Source organism: Pinus tabuliformis, chromosome 2_2 (assembly GCF_031772625.1).
Source record: "Pinus tabuliformis cultivar Carrire ecotype Pingquan chromosome 2_2, CPIR1, whole genome shotgun sequence".
Lineage (NCBI taxonomy): Eukaryota > Viridiplantae > Streptophyta > Pinopsida > Pinales > Pinaceae > Pinus > Pinus tabuliformis.
The window spans coordinates 728,501,207-728,525,447 of record NC_142300.1 but is presented as its reverse complement, the minus strand read 5'-3'; positions in this window follow the sequence as shown (position 1 = coordinate 728,525,447).

Below are 24,241 nucleotides of genomic sequence, written 5' to 3'. Positions count from 1 at the left end.
AAGAACCGAGAAGCTTTATTGATTGATAAACAAGGTTCAGGAAGAGATACAACCCATAGGGCTCCAACCCAGCATCTCCTTCCCAACAGAATAGAATTCCTTCTTCAGCCCCTTTCAAAGCATAAACACCCAATGATCCAGCCACAAACCAACATCAATTCTTTGCAATTACAATCCAGCCCCCTTAGACCTCATGAGAGAGCTCTATATATAGGAGTTTTGGAGAAAGGATGAGTCAGCTTGAGGCTTGCATGGAGCTGACTAGTGTCCTCTCCCACTTCAGTTCTTGAGTCCACTTGGAGGTTCTTACTTCCACTTGGAGATTTGGAACCTCTTACTCATCACCAGTCGAATTCTCTGATCCAAGTGTCATTTTGGAAGCTTCCTGGGCATTGACACCTTGAGGAATGAGTCTGCCACTTGTCCAGTTACGCTCAGCGCAGGCGGCCTTCTTTGCAGTTGACATTCAGCGCAGGTACATAGTGGAGCACTTGACATTCAACGCAGATGCTCAGTGGAGCAGTTGACATGATCCAGAATTGCCTTGTTTTTGAGTGTTTTCAGGTGGAGAACTTTTGTAAACTGCTGTGGTTTGCTGGCCTTGTTCCTCTAGGGGTAGGAACAACATGTTTAGGGACTTTGGATCCCTTAATTATTGACATTTCATGCTCAGTGATGCAAGGCACAAAAATGTCTATAACAGTTGCCCCCTAAAGTATGAGGCCGTTTATCGGGTGAAATGCTTTATCCAGGGGAGTCCGAAGTTCATCCATTTGCTGGGAGGAGACCTGTAATAAGATACAATACAATACATTTTGATTCATTCTGCTTTCATGATCTAGCTGAGGCGGGGCATTCCCATGCTCAGCTTTATAAATACATTTTGGTACATAGAACAGACGATCGTCTGATGGTAGACTGATAATTCTGGCGAAACTATCATCCTTTGAGTAGGATGATCATCTGCTGCAATGATGTACATGTCAAATGTCTTTATTTTCCTGAATATATTATCGCAGCCCGGATGGATGAAACTAGATCCGGGGTCTTCAAACTCGTTCGATCTTCACTCTAAGTACAAGTTGATCCATGTGAGAATTGCGCTGAAGTCGAACATGGAAAGACATCGCTTGATTACTGGTCAATGATGTAAACCGTTAACAAGCGCGATAGGAATCACCGATAATGATAATGACCCTCAAGGTACTGCAGTACAATTCACGTGGTGTGAATAAAGGACTTGGCGTCGAACACCACGCAAAATCTTCTAGTCGAAGGTCATTGATGTATACCTGTCGCCGGAAGTGAGAAACTTGCCATTGAGGCATGCAAGCTTCAAAGTACTGAAGGGGTTGTTAATAGATCAACTTCTTGGATAATGAGCTGATGTCGACAAGAAGCGATCCGTCAAAGGAGGGCCTTAATGAATCCCACATCAGTGACACGGAATGGAGCTAATGATTTTAGTGGAGGTGAAAACAATCTGTGACATATGATTCAGGGTGGCGGTCATGAATGGATGAAGGATAATGTATGGCAGTGGATGGTACCTGGTTGACTCTTTCTGAACGACTTCTCTTGAACATATGGCGACACTGATGCGATGGATTGGTAGCATTACCCCAAGTATGGATGGTGTGGCAAAGACCATGGTGATGTGACCGGTGAATGAAACAACCCAACCCGGTGTGGTACGAAGGAAAAGTGTCATGTTCAAGAGCGACCTGCTACCATCAAAGACTTCTCGATTTTTTCCCAATTTTTCCCCAGTCATTGCTGACCAGTACCTCTTTATTTTTGTCAAGCTTGAGGAGGATAACATATGCTTGTTCTATAACCTGCCCTTCGGGCAAGCCCATCGCTATGTTTTAACGAGCCTAGCGATAGGGAAACTCGTTCTCGTCTAAAGACAAGTTTGTCGCTATTTAGTGATTTTAACGAGTCTAACGACAAGGAAAACTCGACCCTTTTCATTTTTAGAGAGTCTGAAAAGGTACATAAAGTTAACTCCAAAATTCCTTTTTTGTCATCTAATCCCTTAAGTCCGAAAAAGTATAAAACAATACAGAAGGGATGAGTTTTCGGTACTTTTAACGAGCCGAACAAAACAAGCGCTCGATCTTTTTGTGCAATAATCCCTCAAGTCCAAAAAGATTAAAATCTAGAGGAGGGATAGCTCTTCCGGTCGTTTAACGAGCTGGGAGGCCAAAAATCGGCAATCTTTTCATATTTTACGAGTCAGTTGAAAAGAGCTTAAAGAAGACTCGTCTTTTGAGGAACGAGTGATGAACAGGGATAGCAGCTGATTCCAGGTACAGGTTGGAATTTTCCAATCACGGCAGTGTCACAAGGATGGCTAGGGGAAATCACTCTTCGCAGCTGTTCCTCAAAATGGGTAAACAATCATATGGAGGTAAACGATCGGCCAAATGAACAGTGGAGGTGACGGTGCACAAAACACGACCAAGGTCTTTTTACGGTTGATCAGGTTACATACTCAATAGTTATTTACCGGTATGTGTTCATTTTTTAACGAGCTTGAATGCACCAAAACACTGCTCAATCTTATGTTTATTTTTTAACGAGCATGAACTATGTGCTAAAACTTCTCGGATCTTGCGTTTATTTTTTAACGAGCATGAACTTTATGCCAAAACTGCTCGTTATACCAGTCATAAGATAAGATTGTCTCATTGTGAGATCGCTATTTTTTATGGAGCTTCATCCCACTACGCTTTGCTCCGCACCCTTCCTTTATGCAAGTTCGGAAACGGCTAACCCAAAAAACAGATAAATAACCGGCTCTGAAACAGCTAACCCAAAAAACAGGTAAATAACCGCTCTTTGCTTGCACTCCAAAAAGGTTTGCATGCCCCCAGGCATAAAATACAATTTCAAGGTTGCCCCTCCTCCTTCTCACTTCTGTTTTTCTTTGGGTGTTCACAGCTACTTGTCGTCTTGCTAGTTCAGTTTAACGATACTTGTCTTCTCGTTAATTTTAACGGGTCTATACGATACTTGTCTTCTCGTTAGCCCAACTTTTAAATAGATTTTTCGCAAGATCGCAAGAGAAGAACACTACTCAAAGACCAAACATTGGTGTTACTGAGGGAGTCTTACCTCTTTCTGGTTACCCAAAGATTGTCTCGTTAGACAAAACACTTCCTTGGCCTACCTTTTTCAGGTTACCTAAAGATTGTCTCGTTAAACAAAACACTTCCTCGGCAATGTCTACCGAAATAGACAAAGGTGGGCGACGGGTCCCGTCCTTCCCAAGTACCTTGACAAAAGAATCCTATTCTAGAACAACCCTCTTTCCTCCACGGACGGGGTACAGACTAGTCATATTCTTTCGCGGAAATCCTACCTTATACCCAAAGTTCTCTGCCGAAGCAGACCAGGACGCATGCCCCCTGGGTTCCAGTCATGTCCTCCCGGATTACTCGCGCTCATCAGGAGGACGGACCGTGGGTTGAGACACTTCTTTCGTGAATAGACCATTTAGGGATGGTATACGACTATTTGCGATGTGTGATCCGGGAAACGAAAGTTGGTCCACGAGCTTGACCATTCTTCCTCCATGTGGAAAACACATTACTCTAAAGAGTGAGGAGACTATTGCTCCCATGCAATATATATAGTCTCGTCCAAGGAGTAGGTTATAATCCAAGGGTCCTTGAACGACCATCACGTTCATTTGAACGGTCTTCCCTTCCAGTGTTATTGGCACATTGGGGAGGATCCCTAAAGGGCGACTGGTTCCTTTATCAAAACCTGATAGATTTCTCATCTCAGGTAAGAGTGCTGGCGAACCAAGCGCTCTCCAAGCAATAAAGGAAAGGATACTCACAGATGCCCCCTCATAAATGATAGTGCCAGCCATTACCATTCTGTATATTTGACAAATAATTCTGAATGGTATACTGGCTGGCAACTGGGGTCTGCCTAGTTGGTTCCAATCAAAGGACACAACCAGGTTGCTTGGTGGTGGGACTGAATATACGGCCGGATAGCGCTCCGATGAACTTCCTTCCTGCGATAAAGGAATGGTGGCATTGCCCCCTTGATCATCAGAGTTAGTGCTGATGAAGAGAATCTGGACGGTGTCGTCTTGATTCTCCTCTGTGATGGTGTCATTCGAAGATGGAGCCTCTGAAGGCAAAACCGGGTCAACTGCCGTATCAACCTTTTGACTTTCGTCAGGCATGGATCCAGATGGTTCATCTTCAATGGCAGGTGCTTCGGCTGACCACCTAGGTGGGTCAACCGGATTCTCAACTAGCGAGGGACTTGGCAAGAGCTTTTGATATCGAGGAGGAAGATTCGCTCGTAATATCGGGCGATCTTCCAGAACTCTTTTCGCCTCGTTTAAGAAGGGACAACGGTGGATGGCGTGATTGCCTTCACACAGTCTGCAGGGAAATTTAGCTTTCCCGCTCTGTCCTGGAGCTTCACTCCCACTAGTTGACGGTGAACAATCGACATGGCTATCAGAGGTCGATGCTACCGAATTGTGCAAACGGGGGGACCAGTCTCTTAGTATCCGGGGGATACATGGACAATCTCTATGGAAGTGGTCTCCCCTGCATATGACGCATGGCGATTTAGGCCTTACGAGTGCAGTGTGTGGATTTCTGTTAGATGACGCTTGTTTGCCCCCAGTCGCCTTAGGCTCCTTCTGCTTCTTTTCTTTCTTCTTCTTCTCCTTTTTCTCCTTAGGAACTCGGTTCTTTGACCGACCAGTTCCGTCAAGCGAAGAGGAAGGAGGAGAGGAAGATGAAGTAGAAGGCTGGGAGGAAACTCTTGTCTGATCTAACTGTTGACTCGACCGTTCAGGAACGGTGGCATTCTGAACAACACTGGTTGAAAAGAGCCATACTGGTAGGTCAATTGTCAATCCTGGAAGCGACAATGTGGCCATGTGGGGCGCACCAACATCTCCCCAAGAGGAGAAGGGACTAGGATTTCCACCAAGGGGAACTCCTTGGTTGGTGTGCTCCATCTTTTCAACCCAAAGATCAACGCGGGAATAAGGGTGATTGTTCCGTTTAAAATAAATTGTTAACGACGCTTTAAACACAACTTGCTTTTTCAGTTTTAAAGAGTCGAGAAAAAGCTAAAGATGACTCTAGTCTCCTTCGATGTTTTAACGAGCCCGAAGTGACAAATGCTCGGTTGGACTTTTTCTGATATAGAGTCTGAAAAAGGCCAAAAGAAACTGCTCTGGAGATCTAGGCAGAGGGTGTGCCAAACCTTTCGCAAAACCACAGAATACGTTTTACGGTACGGGTGGCCGATCTTCGTGAATGCTGTGTTCACTGCATTGCGATCAGTAGGGCGGCCGACATGGCTTCCTAAGGATAAAGGATATATGCCTATAGGGGTCTCCCAATATATACGCGACGGTACGTGGGAGCACAAGTCCGTATTAGTGCTATCGTCCCTCAGGAGGAATCACCCACCTTCGTAGGATCGACAGTCACTACGTTTAACGACGCCGGAACACGTCTCTACCTAGACCTCTACAATGAGCGTTATGTTGCAAAGCATTGTTAGGTTCATTCAATATATTTTAAGTTGATCTTTTTAAAGTTTGTCTTTCAGGATCACCACGAGATGTATTGGTACAAATTCCTAAATGCAGTCTAAGATGATAAGCAAGCTTTATAATCTTTCAACTTTGAAAATCCTAGCTACTAAGAGAAAAGAGAGCGACTATCTTTTCTCAAAGAGCAATCAGCACACTCTAATGCACTCTTCCTAAATCCAACATGCAATCTTATAAAAATGCAAAATGCACAATGCAGGTGTTTGTTTTCACTTTCTTAGTATAAATGCCTACAAAGAAAGCTTTTTGCACAACTTCGAATTTGCTTTTAAATGACTGAAAAATAAACAAGTTTACTTTTTCCCAAATCAGCAAGGGTAGAAGAGACTACAATCACTTTGCGATTTTTCGAAAGAAACACTTGTTTCGACACTTAAAAGTGACAAATTCAAACCAATAAGCAAAAGAAAATGATAAATCAAACTGCAAATAGCCAATGAACTCTCTTCTAAGATCACAATCAATCACTCAATCAGATCTGAATCAAGGCTACAGGATGACTATTTCGCTCATGCAAAGGAAAACTGTAAATGACGCCACAAACACATAAAAACACTTACAGTCTTTTTGTACAAAAATGAGGCGGAATACAAGCAAAGAAAAGGGGTTTCAGATGTGGTACCTATGCTGGTTAAAGGCAGCAAAAACAGAGATCAAAACAGGGCAAAAGACAGCAAGGAACCCCAGCTGCACAAGGCCACACTGGTTCAGCGCAGGTACAACACTGTCAGTTTGACATTCAGCGCAGGTAGCCTTCACGGGACCTACGTTGAAATGCAGACTGCCTTCACAGTGTCTGCGCTGAAAGGAGAAACTCTCGTTTCTCTTGGTTTCCGGGTCATAAAATGCTCAAAAATCCACTGTTTCAGGCCAAATCAGAAACACAAGCAAGGTATAAACAGAGGGATGCTTTGAAAGGGTACTAAAGACTATCACAAAGGATCATCAAGTCATTTGTGAGTCCATTGTTAAGATCATAGACAAAAACCCAGTGAAGGATCAAAGCAGCAACATTCTACTTTGCAAAGCAGTTCGATTGTTGTCGTTGAGTCTATGAAGTAAACAATGATGCAAACTCAAACAAAATGACTAAAACAAAGTTCTTCCCCAGCAGAGTCGCCAATTTGTTGTGGGGAAAAATGCCTATGCAGGACGATCCTATCCACCTAAGGCGTGATAGTGCCTTAGCAACAAACGAATGCAGCTACTTCGGTTTCTTCCTTTATGAAATATGAAAGAGAGGAGATTGGTAGACTTACCGTTATCTTTCGGTTGTCCCTCGATCTAAATCCTCTCCTCTTTGTGTGTCCGCAGCTACTTGCCTCCTTGTTTTTGCTCCCACGAGATCACAAGAGAACAACTACCTGTGACAAGAGAACAGCTACATGCAACAAGAGAAGGACACAATACAAAGGAAAATATACATATTCATAAATGATTCAGGATTAGAAGTAAATCAAATACACTAATGCAAATCATACAATAAACACCAGCATATAGGAAAGAACCGAGAAGCTTTATTGATTGATAAACAAGGTTCAGGAAGAGATACAACCCATAGGGCTCCAACCCAGCATCTCCTTCCCAGCAGAATAGAATTCCTTCTTTAGCCCCTTTCAAAGCATAAACACCCAATGATCCAACCACAAACCAACATCAATTCTTTGCAATTACAATCCAGCCCCCTTAGACCTCATGAGAGAGCTCTATATATAGGAGTTTTGGAGAAAGGATGAGTCAGCTTGAGGCTTGCATGGAGCTGACTAGTGTCCTCTCCCACTTCAGTTCTTGAGTCCACTTGGAGGTTCTTACTTCCACTTGGAGATTTGGAACCTCTTACTCATCACCAGTCGAATTCTCTGATCCAAGTGTCATTTTGGAAGCTTCCTGGGCATTGACACCTTGAGGAATGAGTCTGCCACTTGTCCAGTTACGCTCAGCGCAGGCGGCCTTCTTTGCAGTTGACATTCAGCGCAGGTACACAGTGGAGCACTTGACATTCAGCGCAGATGCTCAGTGGAGCAGTTGACATGATCCAGAATTGCCTTGTTTTTGAGTGTTTTCAAGTGGAGAACTTTTGTAAACTGCTGTGGTTTGCTGGCCTTGTTCCTCTAGGGGTAGGAACAACATGTTTAGGGACTTTGGATCCCTTAATTATTGACATTTCATGCTCAGTGATGCAAGGCACAAAAATGTCTATAACACGTTCCCTTGCTCCGGCAGGTCACAATCCTTGCGATCCCCGCGTATGGATACCTGCACATGCAAAAGAACGAAACGAGAACAAGCATAAAATCCACTAACATACAACTATATTTCAGTCAGAAAGGAAATAAACCAAACATTATCATGATGAACAATGAGATTGGAACCATAACAGTAATCATTTATTAATGAAATAATAAGCAGAGAAAGATACAACCAAGGTTTTGAAGTTGAACCTATCCTCTGGCTGGGCGAGCAGCTATGTATGTCTTGCAATAGACCTTCTCTCTCTCAAGATTCCGGCAGCATAACCTCCCTATGCTTCAATTCTATCACTCAGGACAAGCATAATCACAACTAGCATTACTCCAAAAACTAGCTTGTCTAATGCATGAGGACAAACTTTTATAGATGGAGAAGGGAGGAAGATACAATGCACCAGGACACCCAATGTGGATTGACATTATCTCCAAAAAGCCACTGTGGATAGATGTCAAGGATAGATGATGACTCTCGACCTCTATCGAATGGATTTTATCCTCAAAAGACTTCGTGATCCGAAGGGAAAAAACATATGGGTGCGCGTTTGTCAAAAATCATTACCAAACTTGGTTGGCGCGAGTGTTGTTCTAAGACAGAGCGCCAATGGTCGCACCCCCTTTTGAGGATCTTAGTGATTGGCGCGGATAAGACACTGAGGACCCGCGCCAATGGAAAAAGGGCACTTTTCAGGGATAATTTGCAGAAGGTGTCTTCAGGGAACATGAAGTACATACTCAGGGGAACATAATGCAAGTGTTTTTAGACTATGTCACTGCTCACATGTCCCGGAATGCGTCCTCCAATGTATGGAAACAGGGGTAACAGGGACGGTGACCAATGGTGACAAATTACTGTGTAACAGGCAGTGGATGTGATTTATGAAGAAATAGGACTAGAAATTAGGATGGTTAATCTTTATGGGCCATCTCAGAATCAAATGTATTTTTGGGAAGAAATCATGTAATTATCGCTCATGCAAACCAATAACATAATATTGGGTGGAGACTTAAATTTATCTTTGGGTAGTATTGAATCTTGGGGGAGTCATGCCCAATTGGATTCACTCACTAGAATTTTTGAACACTTGATGGAAGCCAATGGATTTATTGATATAGATGTTGCTCGCCTCAAGCCCACTTGGAGGAATCAGAGGATCGATGAAGCCATGCTAGTTAGGAGATTTGACATATTTTTAATTAAAGACGTCAAGATCGACAAAGTTGCCTCGATCAAACAATGGGTGGGATCGAGAGGTATATTAGATCATTCACCAATTTTCTTAGAAATAGTTGGTACCATTCTGAAACCTCAAGCTCCCTTTAAATTCAATGCGACATGATTGAAAGATGAGGAGTACCAAAGGATTGTAAAGGATTCTTGGATGCCTCCCGCTCAATGAAGATCGGTCAGTAGTAGAAAACTTGGCAAACAATTTGGCTAGGCTCAAACAAAAGACTATTGAGTGGGTTAAAAATAAAAGAAGAAAAGAGGATGAAGCTCTCGAGTTGGCTCGATTAGAAGATCCCAACAGTGGTGGATACGATAATTTGGAATCCAAATTACACATTACCCAATTGGAAGCTAAAAAGAGAAAGTTGTTGGAGGATAGAGAAGAAACATGGTGTCTAAGAAGCAGGGCTATATGGCTTCAGGCAGGAGATGACAACACAAAATTCTTCCAGTAGTTCGCAAGAGGCCGAAAAGTGATTAATACTATTTGGTCCCTGAAAGATGAGTTGGGTGTGGATGTGCACACATTTAGGGATCTGGGAAATTTAGGTCTCCAACACTTTGGGTCTTTGTTTAAAGCTCCAAATGAAGCATCCCTGGCAGAAATCATCAAGGTGGCTAGTATTTTCCCATGCTTTGTAGACGATGAAGTAAATGAAGAATTGAATTTTCCAGTTACTATGGTTGAGCTAGAATCAATCTTGAAGTGGTGCAAAAAAGACAAAAGCCCAGGTCTAGATGGGTGGCCGATAGAATTATTTCTTGCATTTTTTGATCTCATAGGCCAGGACATTCTAAAAATGATTGAGGAGTGCAGATTGTCAGGTCATATGTATGAAGCCTTTAATGCCACCTTTATTGCATTAATTCCAAAAACTGATAATCCGAAGAATTTTAATGATTTCTGGCCTATTTCCTTGTGTAATTGTGTTTACAAGATCATTGCCAAAATGATTACAAACTATATCAAGTCGATCTTATCTCAAAATAACAGTTTGCTTTTCTGGAGAAGCGTCAAATTCATAAAGCGATAGGTATTGCACAGGAGGGTCTTCACTCTTTAAAATTCAAAAAGTTGAAAGGCATGATCTTGAAGATAGATTTATCAAAGGCTTTTAACAGAGCCAATTGGTTATATATTCAAATGTTGCTAACTCACTTAGGATTCCAAAATGCTTTCATTAACTGGATTATGTGTTGTATAACATTTATTTCTTTCAACATTCTCATTAACGGACCGAACACAAATTTCTTTCATGTTGAACGAGGTCTACGGAAATCTTGCCCGTTGTCTCCACTCTTATTTCTTTTAATCATAAAAGGCCTTAGTAGACTGATAGAGGCTGAGAGGTCACAAGGGAGATTAAATGGTGTTAAAATTGCAGAGAATATTATATTGACACATGTTTTATTTGTAGATGATGTCCTTCTATTTTTGAATGGAGGTATAAGTGACACTTATTCTTTTAAAAATATCCTTCATAATTTCTGTAAAGCCATAGGTATGCATATAAATTAGGAGAAATCTTCGATATCGAGAATAGGATGTTTTCAAAATGAATTGATTTTTTCTCAGAATCCCTTCCCTTTTCGATCTCTGGAGTTCAAAGAAGGATTAAAATATATGGGATTCAGGCTTAAACCCAAAAATGATAAAACAACTGATTAGATGTAACTCGTGGCGAAGATAGAAATTTGGATCAATATATGTCATCAAAAATGGCTCTCTAGAGTTGGTCATTTGGTGCTTGTCAAATCAGTACTGGAACCCATTCCTGCCTATTGGATGTCTTTAGCCTGGATTCCGAAAGGCATTATTCATAAAATCTAACAGGTCTGTTATAGATTCCGCTAGAGAGGTAAGAAGGAAGGATGACTATTGCATGGATTAAATGGGATCACATTGCACTTCCCAATAAATGGGGGAAATGGGGGTTGAAAAATATTCTTTATTTTCTAAAGCTTTGGCAACAAAAATAGGATGGAAATTGATTTCTTCGAACAACTTATGGACAAAAGTAGTGATTAGGAAATATATAAGTCCTCTATCAATCGAGGAATAGATTCATTTACTTTCTCAGAACAACTCATCTGCTTCTTCAATTTGGAGAGCGGTCTTAAATTATTTTGGTTTTATTAGAGTTGGATTAGCTTGGAGAGTACATTCTAGTGTAAATGTCCGTATAGGTATGGATGCATGTTTTGGAAATGGCGGTGCACATGCCATTCCTCTGAAACTGGTTCAATATCTGGTGGATAATGGGATAAGGACCCTCGACCAGATTGTTGATCGGGATAATTCACCAATTTTTAGGCAAAAATGGTTCTCTGCACAAGAGCTTCCAATACTAGAACAATGGTATTGATTCTAGTTCCAATTTACGAATGTTTTGCGGGCAACCCATGTTCGAATTTTGGATCAGGAGGATGAACTTATCTGGTCTCTATCTTCCCATGGGAGATACACCTTAAAATTGCGTTATCCATATATATTCGTAGATCATGGGCCTGGAAATTTCTCATGGGGGTGGCACCCATTATGGAAACTCAAAGCCCCTGCAAAACCAAAGTTGTTCATGTGGTGCCTTTTGAAAAATAAAATCCCAAAAAGCGATAATATGAGGCACATGTTGGGTGTGGAGCATGATTATTTAGAGGTCTTTGTTTCAGGCGGATGTATATCCCAGGAAGTTTGTACACCCCTCCACACGGGGGGGTGTGGGGGGGACTTGTTCCCCCCGCAGGGGTTCGAGGGGGCTGATCCTCCCTCGGCTGGGGGGTTTGGGGGCCAGCGGTCCCCCGGCGGGGGTTTCGAGGGAAGCGCTCCCGAAGATAAAAATAGATGTAAAATTGCCTTGTAAAAGCATAGTAATTTCTAGTCAATCTGGGTCGTTCATTAGGCGGATGATTTGATGATAGAACTTATGTTTAGTTTAGCGTTTTTTGCCCTAGAAGGCAACCCCTCTCTTCGTATGAGGGCATTGTATTGAGGTTTCGTAATAGATGTGTATTCTCCGAGCGAGAAACAGAGAGGTGAGACTGTGAGAGAAAATAGAGGATATTACAGTGGATCTGCTGTAGGTTGTGTCTCTTCATTTTGCAGGATAATAGAAAGGAAGGACTGGCTGTTCGGGGTGGACATAGCCCAAACTGGGTGAACCACGTATATCTGTGTCTCTCTGGTTTTATGTGTTTTCTGTGTTTATATTTATGCAATATTCTATGTGTTCCATTGCTCAGTAATATATAATTTTCTAATAATTGGTATCAGAGCCGAAGGTATATTTGGCTGACAAACTCGTAGGAGAGAAGGGTTCCTAGTTCGAGTAGGAGCAATGGCAGAAGATAGTAAGTTTAGGGTCGAGAAATTTAATGGCCAAAACTTCTCGCTGTGGAAGATGCAGATGGAAGATTATCTGTATCAGAAAGATTTGTACCTACCATTGGGCGGAAAAACAAAGATGCCGACGGGTATGACAGATGAAGAATGGAACCTTCTCGATAGAAAGGCACTCGGAACAGTACGCTTGTGCCTTGAAGCGTTGGTCGCCTTCAACATTTCAAAGGAAACAACAACAGAGGGTTTGATTAAGGCGTTGTCAAAACTAGATGAAAAACCCTTGGCCTCAAACAAGGTATTTCTTATGAAACGGTTATTTAATATGAAGATGTCAGAAGGTGGATCTGTTGCAGACCATTTAAATGATTTTAATACTGTTACAAGTCAGTTAAGTTCTATAGGGGTAAACTATGATGATGAAGTTAGAGCTCTGTTATTCTTGTGCTCATTGCCAGAAAGTTGGAATGGTTTAGTAATGGCCATTAGTAACTTTGTTTCTGGATCTATTACTTTAAAGTTTGATGATGTTGTCGGTGCTATCCTTAGCGAGGAAATGCGACAGAAAAGCTCCGGTGAGACATCGGGTAATGCTGTAAGTGTAGAGTCTAGGGGAAGAAAAATAGAAAGAGGAAAGAGCTCAGGATATTGCAGTAAGTCAAGGAAAGGTAGATCCAAGTCCAGATCGAGGATTATGTGTTGGAAATGCGGAAAGAAAGGACACCTGAAGAAAGACTGTAGATCTCGGAAGGGAAAAGAAGGAGATGCACAACAAGAAAACAATCATGAAGAAAATGTGACAGGTGAGGTGTTACAAGATGCTTTGATTCTTTCTTTCGAAAATATTATTGATTCCTGGGTGGTAGATTCAGGGGCCTCATTCCATGCCACACCTGATAAGAAATATTTTCATGACTATGTTCAAGGAGATTTTGGACAAGTCTGTTTGGGTGATGATAAACCCTGTAAAATTGTTGGAATGGGTAAGGTTCTTGTAAAACAGCAGAATGGAAACCAATGGCTACTAAAGGAGGTAAGGCATGTTCCAGATCTGAAGAAAAATCTAATTTCAACAGGGCAGTTAGGCGGTGAAGGTTGTGTGACAACTTTCACAGATAAAGCTTGGAAGGTCACCAAAGGAGCCCTGGTAATAGCAAAAGGCAAAAAGGTTGGTACATTGTATTTATGCAATGGTATTTCTAACTTTGTTAATGCTTTAACTTCCAAAGGAGCAGATGCAACATTATGGCATCATAGGCTCGGACACATGAGTGAGAAGGGGATGAAGATTCTTCACTCAAGGAATTTTTTGCCGGGTTTGAAGAATGTTGATTTGGACTTCTGTGAGAATTGCATTTATGGAAAACAGAAGAGAGTCAAATTTCTCAGAGTTGGGAAAGAAAAGAAGAGCGAAAAATTAGAGCTTGTGCATACAGGTGTATGGGGACCTACTCAGGTATCATCTCTCTGTGGCTCTCGTTATTATGTTACTTTTATTGATGATGCAACTAGAAAAACTTGGATTTATTGTATTAAGAATAAATATGATGTATTTGATACTTTCAAGAAATGGAAAGCTTTGGTTGAGATTGAGACAGGAAAGAAATTGAAATGTCTCAGATCAAACAATGGAGGTGAATATTGCAGCAAAGAGTTTGATAGGTACTGTTTAGAGCATGGAATTCGCAGAGAGAAGACAGTTCCAAGAACACCACAAGAAAATGGTGTGTCAGAAAGGATGAACAGAACAATCATGGAGCGTGCAAGGTGCATGAGATTGCATGCAGGATTGCCTTTACAATTTTGGGCAGATGCTGTAGATACTGTTGTTTATCTAATAAACAGAGGACCTTCAAGTTCCTTGGATGGTGGTGTTCCAGAGGAAGCATGGACAAGAAAAAAGGTAAACTACTCTTTTTTAAAGCCTTTTGGTTGTGAGGCCTTTGTCCATATTAATAAAGAAAATAGAATAAAGCTTGAGGCAAAATCAAAGAAATGTACCTTTATTGGATATGGTGTTAATGATTTTGGTTATCGCTTATATGATTATGAAAATCACAAAATCATTAGGAGCAGAGATGTAATATTCAATGAAAAGGTCTTGTATAAGAATCAGTTGTAGGAAAAGAAACAGGAAAAATAAAACAAGGAATACACAGTTCTTGATGAGATCACTGAAAAAGTAAAGGTGCCTGAAAATAATAATAATCAACAACCACAACAACAACAACCACCACAACAGCAACAGGCACCCCAAACACCTGAAAGTGGTGTTAGAAGATCTACTAGGATAAGTATACCCCCTCAAAGATACTCTCCTTCATTATATTATTTATTGTTGACTGATTTTGGTGAACTCGAATGTTATGAAGAAGCAATGCAGGTTGAAAGTAGGAAGAAGTGGGAGCTAGCCATGGAAGAAGAGATGGACTCCTTAATGCATAAACAGACTTGGAACTTAGTCAGGTTTCCTGTAGGAAAAACTACATTGAAGAATAAATGGGTTTACAGGCTGAAGGAAGAAGATGGAGGAAGACAAAGGTACAAAGCTAGACTTGTGGTGAAGGGGTTTGCACAGAAGAAAGGTATTGATTTTGATGAAATATTTTCTCCTGTTGTTAAAATGACTTCAATCAGAACTATTTGAAGTCTAGTAGCAGTTGAAGATTTGCATCTTGAGCAGTTAGATGTGAAGACAACCTTTCTCCATGGGGATTTGGAGGAAGAGATATATATGCAACAGCCACAAGGATATGAGGTAAAAGGGAATGAGAAACTAGTTTGTAGGTTGAAGAAGAGCTTGTATGGCTTAAAACAGGCTCCAAGGAAGTGGTATCTAAAATTTGACAAGTTTATGTCTGAACAAGGTTATACTAGATGTCACTCTGATCATTGTGATATTTGAAAAAGTAAAATGATGGCAACTATATTATATTGTTATTGTATGTAGATGACATGCTTGTTGCAGGGTTTAACATGCAGGAAATAAATGTGCTCAAAAGAAAATTGGCAAATTCATTTGCAATGAAGGATTTGGGAGCTGCAAAACAAATCCTTGGTATGAGAATAACTAGAGACAAGAAAAATTGCAAATTAACATTGTCTCAGAATGAGTACATACAAAAGGTGTTGAAAAGATTTAATATGCACAATGCAAAACCAGTTAGTACACCTTTTGCTAGTCATTTCAAACTTAGTAAGGAAATGTGCCCAAAGACCCAAGAAGACGTGGATTATATGTCTAAAGTTCCATATGCATCAGCAGTTGGAAGCTTTATGTATACAATGGTCTTCAAAAGACCTGATATTACACATGCAGTGGGAGTTGTAAGTAGGTACATGAACAATCCAGGAAAGGAACATTGGATGGCAGTGAAATGGATTCTCAGATATTTGAAAGGTACCACAAATCAAGCATTATGCTTTGGTGGTTCAAACATTTCTCTACATGGATATGTTTATGCAGATATGGAAGGTGACAAAGATCATAGGAGGAGCACTAAAGGATATGTATTTACTATAGGTGGAACAGCTGTCAGTTGGGTTTCAAAAATCCAAAGTGTTGTTGCACTTTCAACAATAGAAGAAGAGTATGTTTCTGCTACAGAGGCTAGTAAAGAAATGATTTGGTTACAAAGGTTTATGGGTGAATTGGGTAAGGAGCATGATATGGGCACATTATACAGTGATAGCCAAAGTGCCATTCATCTTGCAAAGAACTCAGCATTTCATTCCAGGACTAAACACATACAGCTCAAGTACCATTTCATACGATCAGTGTTGGAAGATGGAGAGTTGAAGCTGGAAAAGATACACACTAGCCAGAATCCTGCAGATATGCTAACAAAAGTTGTAACCAGGGAGAAACTGAGAATATGCTCAGTTTCAATTGGTCTTCAAGGATGATGATGAAGATGAGAAACAACCAGGTCCAAAGATGAGTCATTGTCCAGCAAATGAAGCAGCGGTGGAGTTGCTACAATCATTCTCCAAGTGGGAGATTGTTGGGTGGGGAGCATGATTATTTATAGGTCTTTGTTTCAGGCGGATGTATACCCCAGGAAGTTTGTACACCCCTCCACGCGGGGGGGTGTGGGGGGGACTTGTCCCCCCCCCGCAGGGGTTCGGGGGGGCCGATTCCCCCCCGGCTGGGGGGTCGGGGGGCTAGCGGTCCCCTGACGGGGGTTTTGGGGGCAGCGCCCCTGAAGCTAAAAACAAATGTAAAATTGCCTTTTAAAAGCATAGTAATTTCTAGTCAATCTGGGCTGTTCATTAGGCGGATGATCTGACGGTAGAACTTATGTTTAGTTTAGCATTTTTTGCCCTAGAAGGCAACCCCTCTCTTCCTATGAGGGCATTGTATTGAGGCTGTGTAATAGTTGTGTATTCTCCGAGCGAGAAACAGAGAGATGAGACTGTGAGAGAAAACAGAGGATGTTACAGCGGATTTGTTGTAGGTTTTGTCTCTTCATTTTGCAGGATAATAGAAAGGAAGCACTGGCTGTTCGGGGTGGACGTAGCCCAAACTGGGTGAACCACGTATATCTGTGTCTCTCTGGTTTTATGCGTTTTCTGTGTTTATATTTATGCAATATTCTATGTGTTCCATTGCTATGTAATATATAATTTTCTAACATCACAGAGCTTTTTAAAGTCCTACATGGTGTGTTTTATGCTAGAATAGTGAAGAAACGATGGATCATGTATTTATTCATTGTCCTTTCTCCACACAATTATGGAACTTGGTATACCAACAATGGCACTAAATATTAGATGGCATGGAATTCTCTCTATGAAGCATGGGAATACTGGTGGGAGGTGGCTCACCCTATTAAGCTCAGGAATCTCCCTCTCTTGATATGCTAGGGAATATTGTTAGGTCAGAACCATGTTATATTTTGGGAGACACACAAGACCTGGGCCATTATCGACTCTCAATCGATAGCATTTATCACATGATCTCAAAGGATGAACAAAGGTAGAAGACTCGAAATATTAGTTTTGAACCCATTGAAAAATCTTATCCACGGGCATACTTTGATGTCTCTCCTCAACATGATAGCAGTGGCGAAGGTGTTGCCCTTTCTATTAGTGAGGACCACTCTTTCTGAATGAAAATGGGACTTGGTAGGGGTACAAATAACTACGTTGAGCTTAACAGACTTAGAATTCTACTCCCTTTTGCACTTGAGAAAGGTTGTCAACAAATTCAAATTTTTGGTGATTCCAAAATCATCATAAATTGGTTCAATCAACTATCAAATTGTCACATACACACATTCAGAAATCTATTAGAAGAGGTGTTATCATTAAAATCGCAATTTGATTTAGTAACTTGTTGTCATATCTATAGGGAGAGAAATAAAATTTTCAATGGCTTATCCAAAGAATCAACAAAAAAAATATCTGGGACTTAGTTGATCTTTGAGCAAAATAAACAGGACTTCTTTCAATACTGATTTAGGTGGCTCCAGAAACGCTCAGAATCCAGATGTGGCTTTGGAAAATATCAAAAATAAAAGTTGTATTGAAGTGAAACTAGGGTTAGATCGAATATATCGTCGCAATATTTCCAACGACGCAAACGACACCTCACTCCGAGTTCGTATGTGAAAGTTATGGTCAATCAAATTTTTGGTCAAACTAGGTCCATTATCAGCCACTAACGAGGCGACAATTTGGCACTTCACGATGACGGTTTTTGGTGGTCGAAAAAAGGAGAATTTGTTGCCCACATAATTTTTTCTAGTGATCCATAAAATTTGGTTGATGGTTTTTAACCAAATTCTTTTAAAAACAAAAAAATATATATAAAAAATGGGGTGGCGAGCCACCAGCCCCGCCACCCCTCCCATCTGTTACATATATATTAAAATAGGCGTAGATTGACTTATAAACGAAATAACGTTTTTCACTAGAATTCACCAAAAGTTGGCAATATAATTTCAAGATTTTTTGTTGTTTAAAATACATTTTTGAAGTATAATTGGACTCAGCACCCTGAAAAACCCCAGGGCACTTGAATTATGCAGATTAAAGAATTTAAAATCAAGTTTTTAAAAATATCTGTTAGATTTTGATTAAAATTAACCAGAAAAATGGTCGTGAAAAAGGTCATTTTGTTTATAAGTTAGACTACGCCTATTAATATATGTGTTATATGTATTAAATGGCCAACGATCATATCAAAACAAACCACGACCACATATTTTGGGTCAGCGAGACTTGAACCCTTCCTAGTTGGGGCTAACTCGTTAACTGGTGGCCCGTTATAACCATTAAAAAAAACGTTGCAAACAAACAACCTATATAGGGGAGGCCTATAGGTTTGACCCCAGGACCTCCGCCCTCCTAATCAACCTGCCAACCAGTGTACTAAGCTAGCACCATTGATAATTTTGCCCATGCTTTTTTATATAAACTTAGAATTTTTCCAAGAGTCTGATGGCATTATCAGTTTTTTGATCTGAGCAACAAATCTTTAGTCAACTTGCAGATAAGAATCTTTGTGGAAGCTTGAGGAATCTAAAAGATTCCCTTGAAGGCTAATTTTTTACGAGGCATAATGATGTCGACATTATAGTCATTTTTCTCAGAATATCGCAAGGATCATGATAGTGAGGTAAGATTTGTCATCTGAGTTGTAGATATTCAATGAACTTGCAGAGATGAATCTTTGTGGAATCATGAGTAATCTAAAAGATTCCCTTGGGGGCCAAATTTTCACAGAGACAGAATCATGCCAACTTTATAATCAAACGAACCAGAATTTAGCCAGAAGTCTGATGGCATAATCAATTTTTAGATCTAAGCAGTGTATCTTCAGTAAACTTGCAGAGAAGAATATTTGAGGAATCTAAAATATTCCCTAAGGGCTGAATTTTGACAGTTTCATAACCTAGCCGACTTTATACTCATTTTACTCAGTTTTCACAAGGAGTGCAGTGGTGAAGTCATATTTCTCATATGAATAGCATAATTCCAGTCAACCAGCAAGGAGGAATCTTTGGGGAATCATTGAGATTACCGAGGGTCCAGATTTTGATGTGTCAGAAAAGGGTCGAGTTTATAGTCATTTGACACAATTTCGTGCCATGAATTCAATGGTGCATTCCATTTATTTAGCAGAGTTGTGCATTTTCAGGCCATCCCCAGAAGTGGAGGTATATGATGTAGTGATGCCATGTCTTTCTTTTGATTCACTGAGATGATGGTTTTGATGTTGAGATCCTCGTTACCACTCTATTGGAGGATACTTGTATGCCACTTCATATGAGAATTAGATATCTTGTCATGCTAAAGGAGGGCTCATATGAGTAAGAGTTATTGTAGGAGAACGTCTCATGGACAGACATACCACTCCTGTTGAGGGAGTTTATCCTTGTAATGACAAATAATCCACCATGTACTCATCATCATATTTTTTGTAGTGTTTTCTTCTCAAAGATGTATGAAAAGAACCCACTTAAGATTGTGGATGACAAACAATCTCAACAATATAAATGGCTGCTAAACAATGTAGATCTGTAGCAACTGATAGAAACAAAACCTGCCAAAGTCCGGATCTACACCACAAATATAGTTAAACAACAAAAAGAAAGAGTAATAACTCCAATCATCCAATGGAAACTATATATGTAAAGAATAATTTTATTATAACACCTGTGAAGGGAACAAATAAATGTTACCAGTCCCCCTCTATGGGATGTCTTGGCTATCCTCAAACGTCTTCAACTTGTGTAGAGTCTCTCTCCTCTATAATCCATAAAACCAACAAAAATATGGTGTGCGACAATGAAAATAATCATAGTTACAATAGCGAGTGCAACAATGAAAATAATCAAAAGTGAATAATGAAAGGAAAATCCTTCTATTTATAACAAAATATTGAGTTATCCTCGAATAATGATTTATGTGTTTGTTTTTCATGATTGGGTCAAATTTGATAAGGAATAATAATAAAACAATGGTTTAATTAATTATTCCTATAAGAAAATCAAATAAATAGTGATTTATTTAATTATTCACGGGTTTAACTATAAATTACTTAATAAAGGTGGTTTATTAGGTAATTTCTCACAGTGAAAGCAATTTTACTATGGTAAAATTGGCTTTACATGTTGTACTTCGATCCATCTAGTAAATTAGGCTAGATGATCAACTTTTTGGTGATAACAGATTGCCCCCAACATATGAATGTTAGGAGAGAAACGTATGACTGAAGTACGTTGTAAAGACACAATCACTAGACAACACAGGGGAGTCAGAGAGAGAGAGAGAGACCAATGAAGCTGAATTGAAATAGGATAGGGATGTAGGGGGCGAGACTAATGCAAGTCTCCTTTTATGTTGTGGTACCGGACCTCAATGAGGCAAGGGATGCATACCCATACCCGCTGAGATAATTTAGTATGAAAATAATGGTTCGCCCAGAAATATAAAACTGAGCAATGAAGTACATGCTGAATGTTACATGACATGCTGGCATAACAGAGCCAGAAAATAATACAATGTGTCCATATACATAATGCACCTGGAAAAAACATGAGCGAGGACTGAATACAATAATATCTGATAACATGAGATACAAAGCCCCTTCCCTCAAAAAATGGGTGGGAGGGAGGGTAGAACAATCGGAAAAGCCCTGTTGAACAAGGAAGGGCTCTGCAAAACTGAATGGATCATCTGAAGGAGACGTGCATGCTATGAACACTGTGATTGGCAGGAACCAAATCCATCAACTCTGTGGAACTACAGTTGAGGCTGTAGCATAGTAGGTATGAATCTGGGCACGTGGAGGGCTGCCTGAAGAGCCAGCCCTCATGAGGTCTAAAACATCTCACACACACCGGGGAATCACTGGTACAATATGCTGCATCACTGGATCATTAAGTGTATGGATCATGAGCATGAAATGACTAAGTCAAAGGGCAATAATGAGACCTCTGCTCGATCCAAGGCGTCGAACAAGAATGGAAGCTAGAACCGAGATGCACCGCCCTCTAGGTTGTTCTTCTAGAATAAATGAGCTGATGTCGACAGAATAGGGCCCGCAATAGATAAGGAAATGAGGATCCTCAACTAAAGCACGAGGGAAAGTAGTAATGTGACTGATGGAATAACACCAGGGATAATGGGGAAAAGTGGGACTGAGGGAAAAACAGACAACTACCCTTGTCATAGCATAAAGTGCATGGTTGACCTGACAGCAACTGACTCAACTTCGGAGGGGATGGGGACAGTATGACAGGAGGCTAAGATGGGAAACAAATAATGAACGATATGCAAATATGGATGGATTACTGTGACATGATATGATGGGACATGAAATAGACTCCTAGAATACAAGGGTGACTCATCACAGATGGTTTGAACAAGGGTGACTAGATGACGCTGCCACACAGACTGGGCCCGGTGGGGACCATAAAAGCATGAGTAAATGATGGTTACTCATGACAAAAGTCGACATATGATATGGCAAGTATTAAGAGGAGGTGGAACTCAAAGTACAAGTGTCTCTTTATGACAAAATTTGTTTTTGATAGGCGACGAAGCGACCCTGCTTGGAAAAATGACTTCCTGGTGAAGTATCAAACCATCAAAAATAGAGGAAGACCCATTATAGTACTAAAGGGAGATTTCCAATGATGTTGATGGTTAATCAAATGGATATATGGTCTGGTCACAATGTGCAATAGAAAAACTGTGGGTTTTCCTATAAAAGGGCATTTTCCCTCTAATTTGAGAGGAGGAGAAGGCCCTAAATCTTGTGGAGATTGTGGCATACAAACCGACCATCAAAATCAGGATCTTTGACTTTCAGGCAGGTGGCCTTACTTGTCTAAGTATGGCCTTAATTCTTCTTGGAATGATCATTCTTGGTGATGGATTAAGGGAAGAGGAAAACGAGAATGAACTACTAGAGGAGGTATAGAATCATCCTCACCCACGAAGTCAAACATGGGGACTATGTGGACATAGAGTAGAATATTTGAAGATATGGTATCAAATGTCTACGATATGCGATGTGCATATGGCTTGCCGGAGAGGCCGGTAGGACAAACTATCAAGGAATGGGAGTATAATCGACTAGACCTAGATTCGGTGGGATCTAGGCTGAGACTTAACTGAGAAGATGGCCAAGGAAAACCATCATGCCCCTAAGCATGGGATACTTCCTGCAATAATATGTGATGGAGGGGACTGATATGGTATGAAAAGGTGGGAATGATGTCCCTTAGCAGGAGGAGTTTGTGAAGTGCCATTGCGTTCCAAGTGCTCGAAAAAGGGATTTAAGCATCTTGGCCCAACTTAGCATGAGATCCTCCAAAGGAGATGTAGGGGCCTATGGCCCCCTAGTATGATATGGGCGTACTGGATGAATTTAGAGTAATAGACTCAAAATACTTATATGATACATAATATGATTATGCATTTTATATGACGATGATGGTTCACCATTTTGTTTTGCTCATGGTCATCTTCTGTGGTAGACATGTGATAAATGTCGATCTAGAATATTGTTTCAATGGTATCTACATAATGATTTTGGGCTCTAGGTACATGACTCAAAGTAATGGTTTCAAATTCACGTACCAGTAGCTTCACTCGTAGATATTTTCTAAATAGGACTTGTTTATGCACATGATACGCACCGTTCAATTGCATGACAAGTAGCAAGGAATCTAAATGAACATGAAGATGAAGGATGCGATGAGCAAGGGAATCAACTAAAAAAACCTATAACTGCATCATATTCAGCCAGATTATTTGTGGCAGATCCAATGCACATGCCGTTTGATAGAAATAACGTATGCAAGGGGGTAAAAATGGCCTAGGTTGTCGAGGCTAGATTTCGGGAGAAGCGACTTGCACCGTCGGCATGATCGATATACAGTGTGGATGATGGATCCATCTAAAAGGCACAAAAGACAATATATGAGATGATGAAATCTACTTAACATTATGGCAGAAATAAAGACACGCAAATCAAAAGGATGTGTGATGATTGAAATTTCTTGAGGTAGAGCGCATTGGGAGAATCAAGAAGGAAATGGCCTTCAAAATCCTTTGAAAAAATGCCCCCTTGCTTAAGGGTAGGGGTAATCAGGGGTAGCCATATCTTCCATGGTGTCCTCATCAGGTTGAGAGATGAGTGACTGGGAGGAAGACTGACTACATGATGCGGCAGTGTTCCCTGGTTCATCAACCTAAGAAATAAGGTTCACATACACATCATCTTGAATGGTAGATGACATGCTAGTATATGGAGGATCTACGGATGTTGAGACCTGGGATTCTGTCAAAAGAGGTTCGATAGAAGCGCGTAAAGGATCCTCAGAAAGGTTTTCCTACATGGAACTCAAGGATGATGACAGGTAAAGGATATGGACTGTGGTGTCCATCATCTCGACGTCGGGGGGAGGGATCACGATAGTGGGGCCAAAGTCTCCCTGTTCTGGTTGATTAGTGGTATCAGAATCCATGGGTAGAGGAGTAGATGATCCTCTATGAGTGGCCTCGTACTCGCGAATCTCCCCAAGGCAATCGCGAAATTCATCAAGATGAGGGCAACAATGGGAATAGTGACCATGATGATCACACAGGGCACAAGGGTGGTTTGTGTGCAGTGTTTTGAGTTTCTTAGGTAGGACTGGTAAGTTAACATGGACTTCTTGGATATTCGACTTAGGGAATGCTTCATGAACCAAAGGTTTAATTCGAGGAAGTTAAAGGCAATTATCGTTGGCATGCCCAACAACTTCACGCAAAGCGCACGAATGTGACGGCTTTGGCGCTTTGGGGGATGGAGAAGGTTG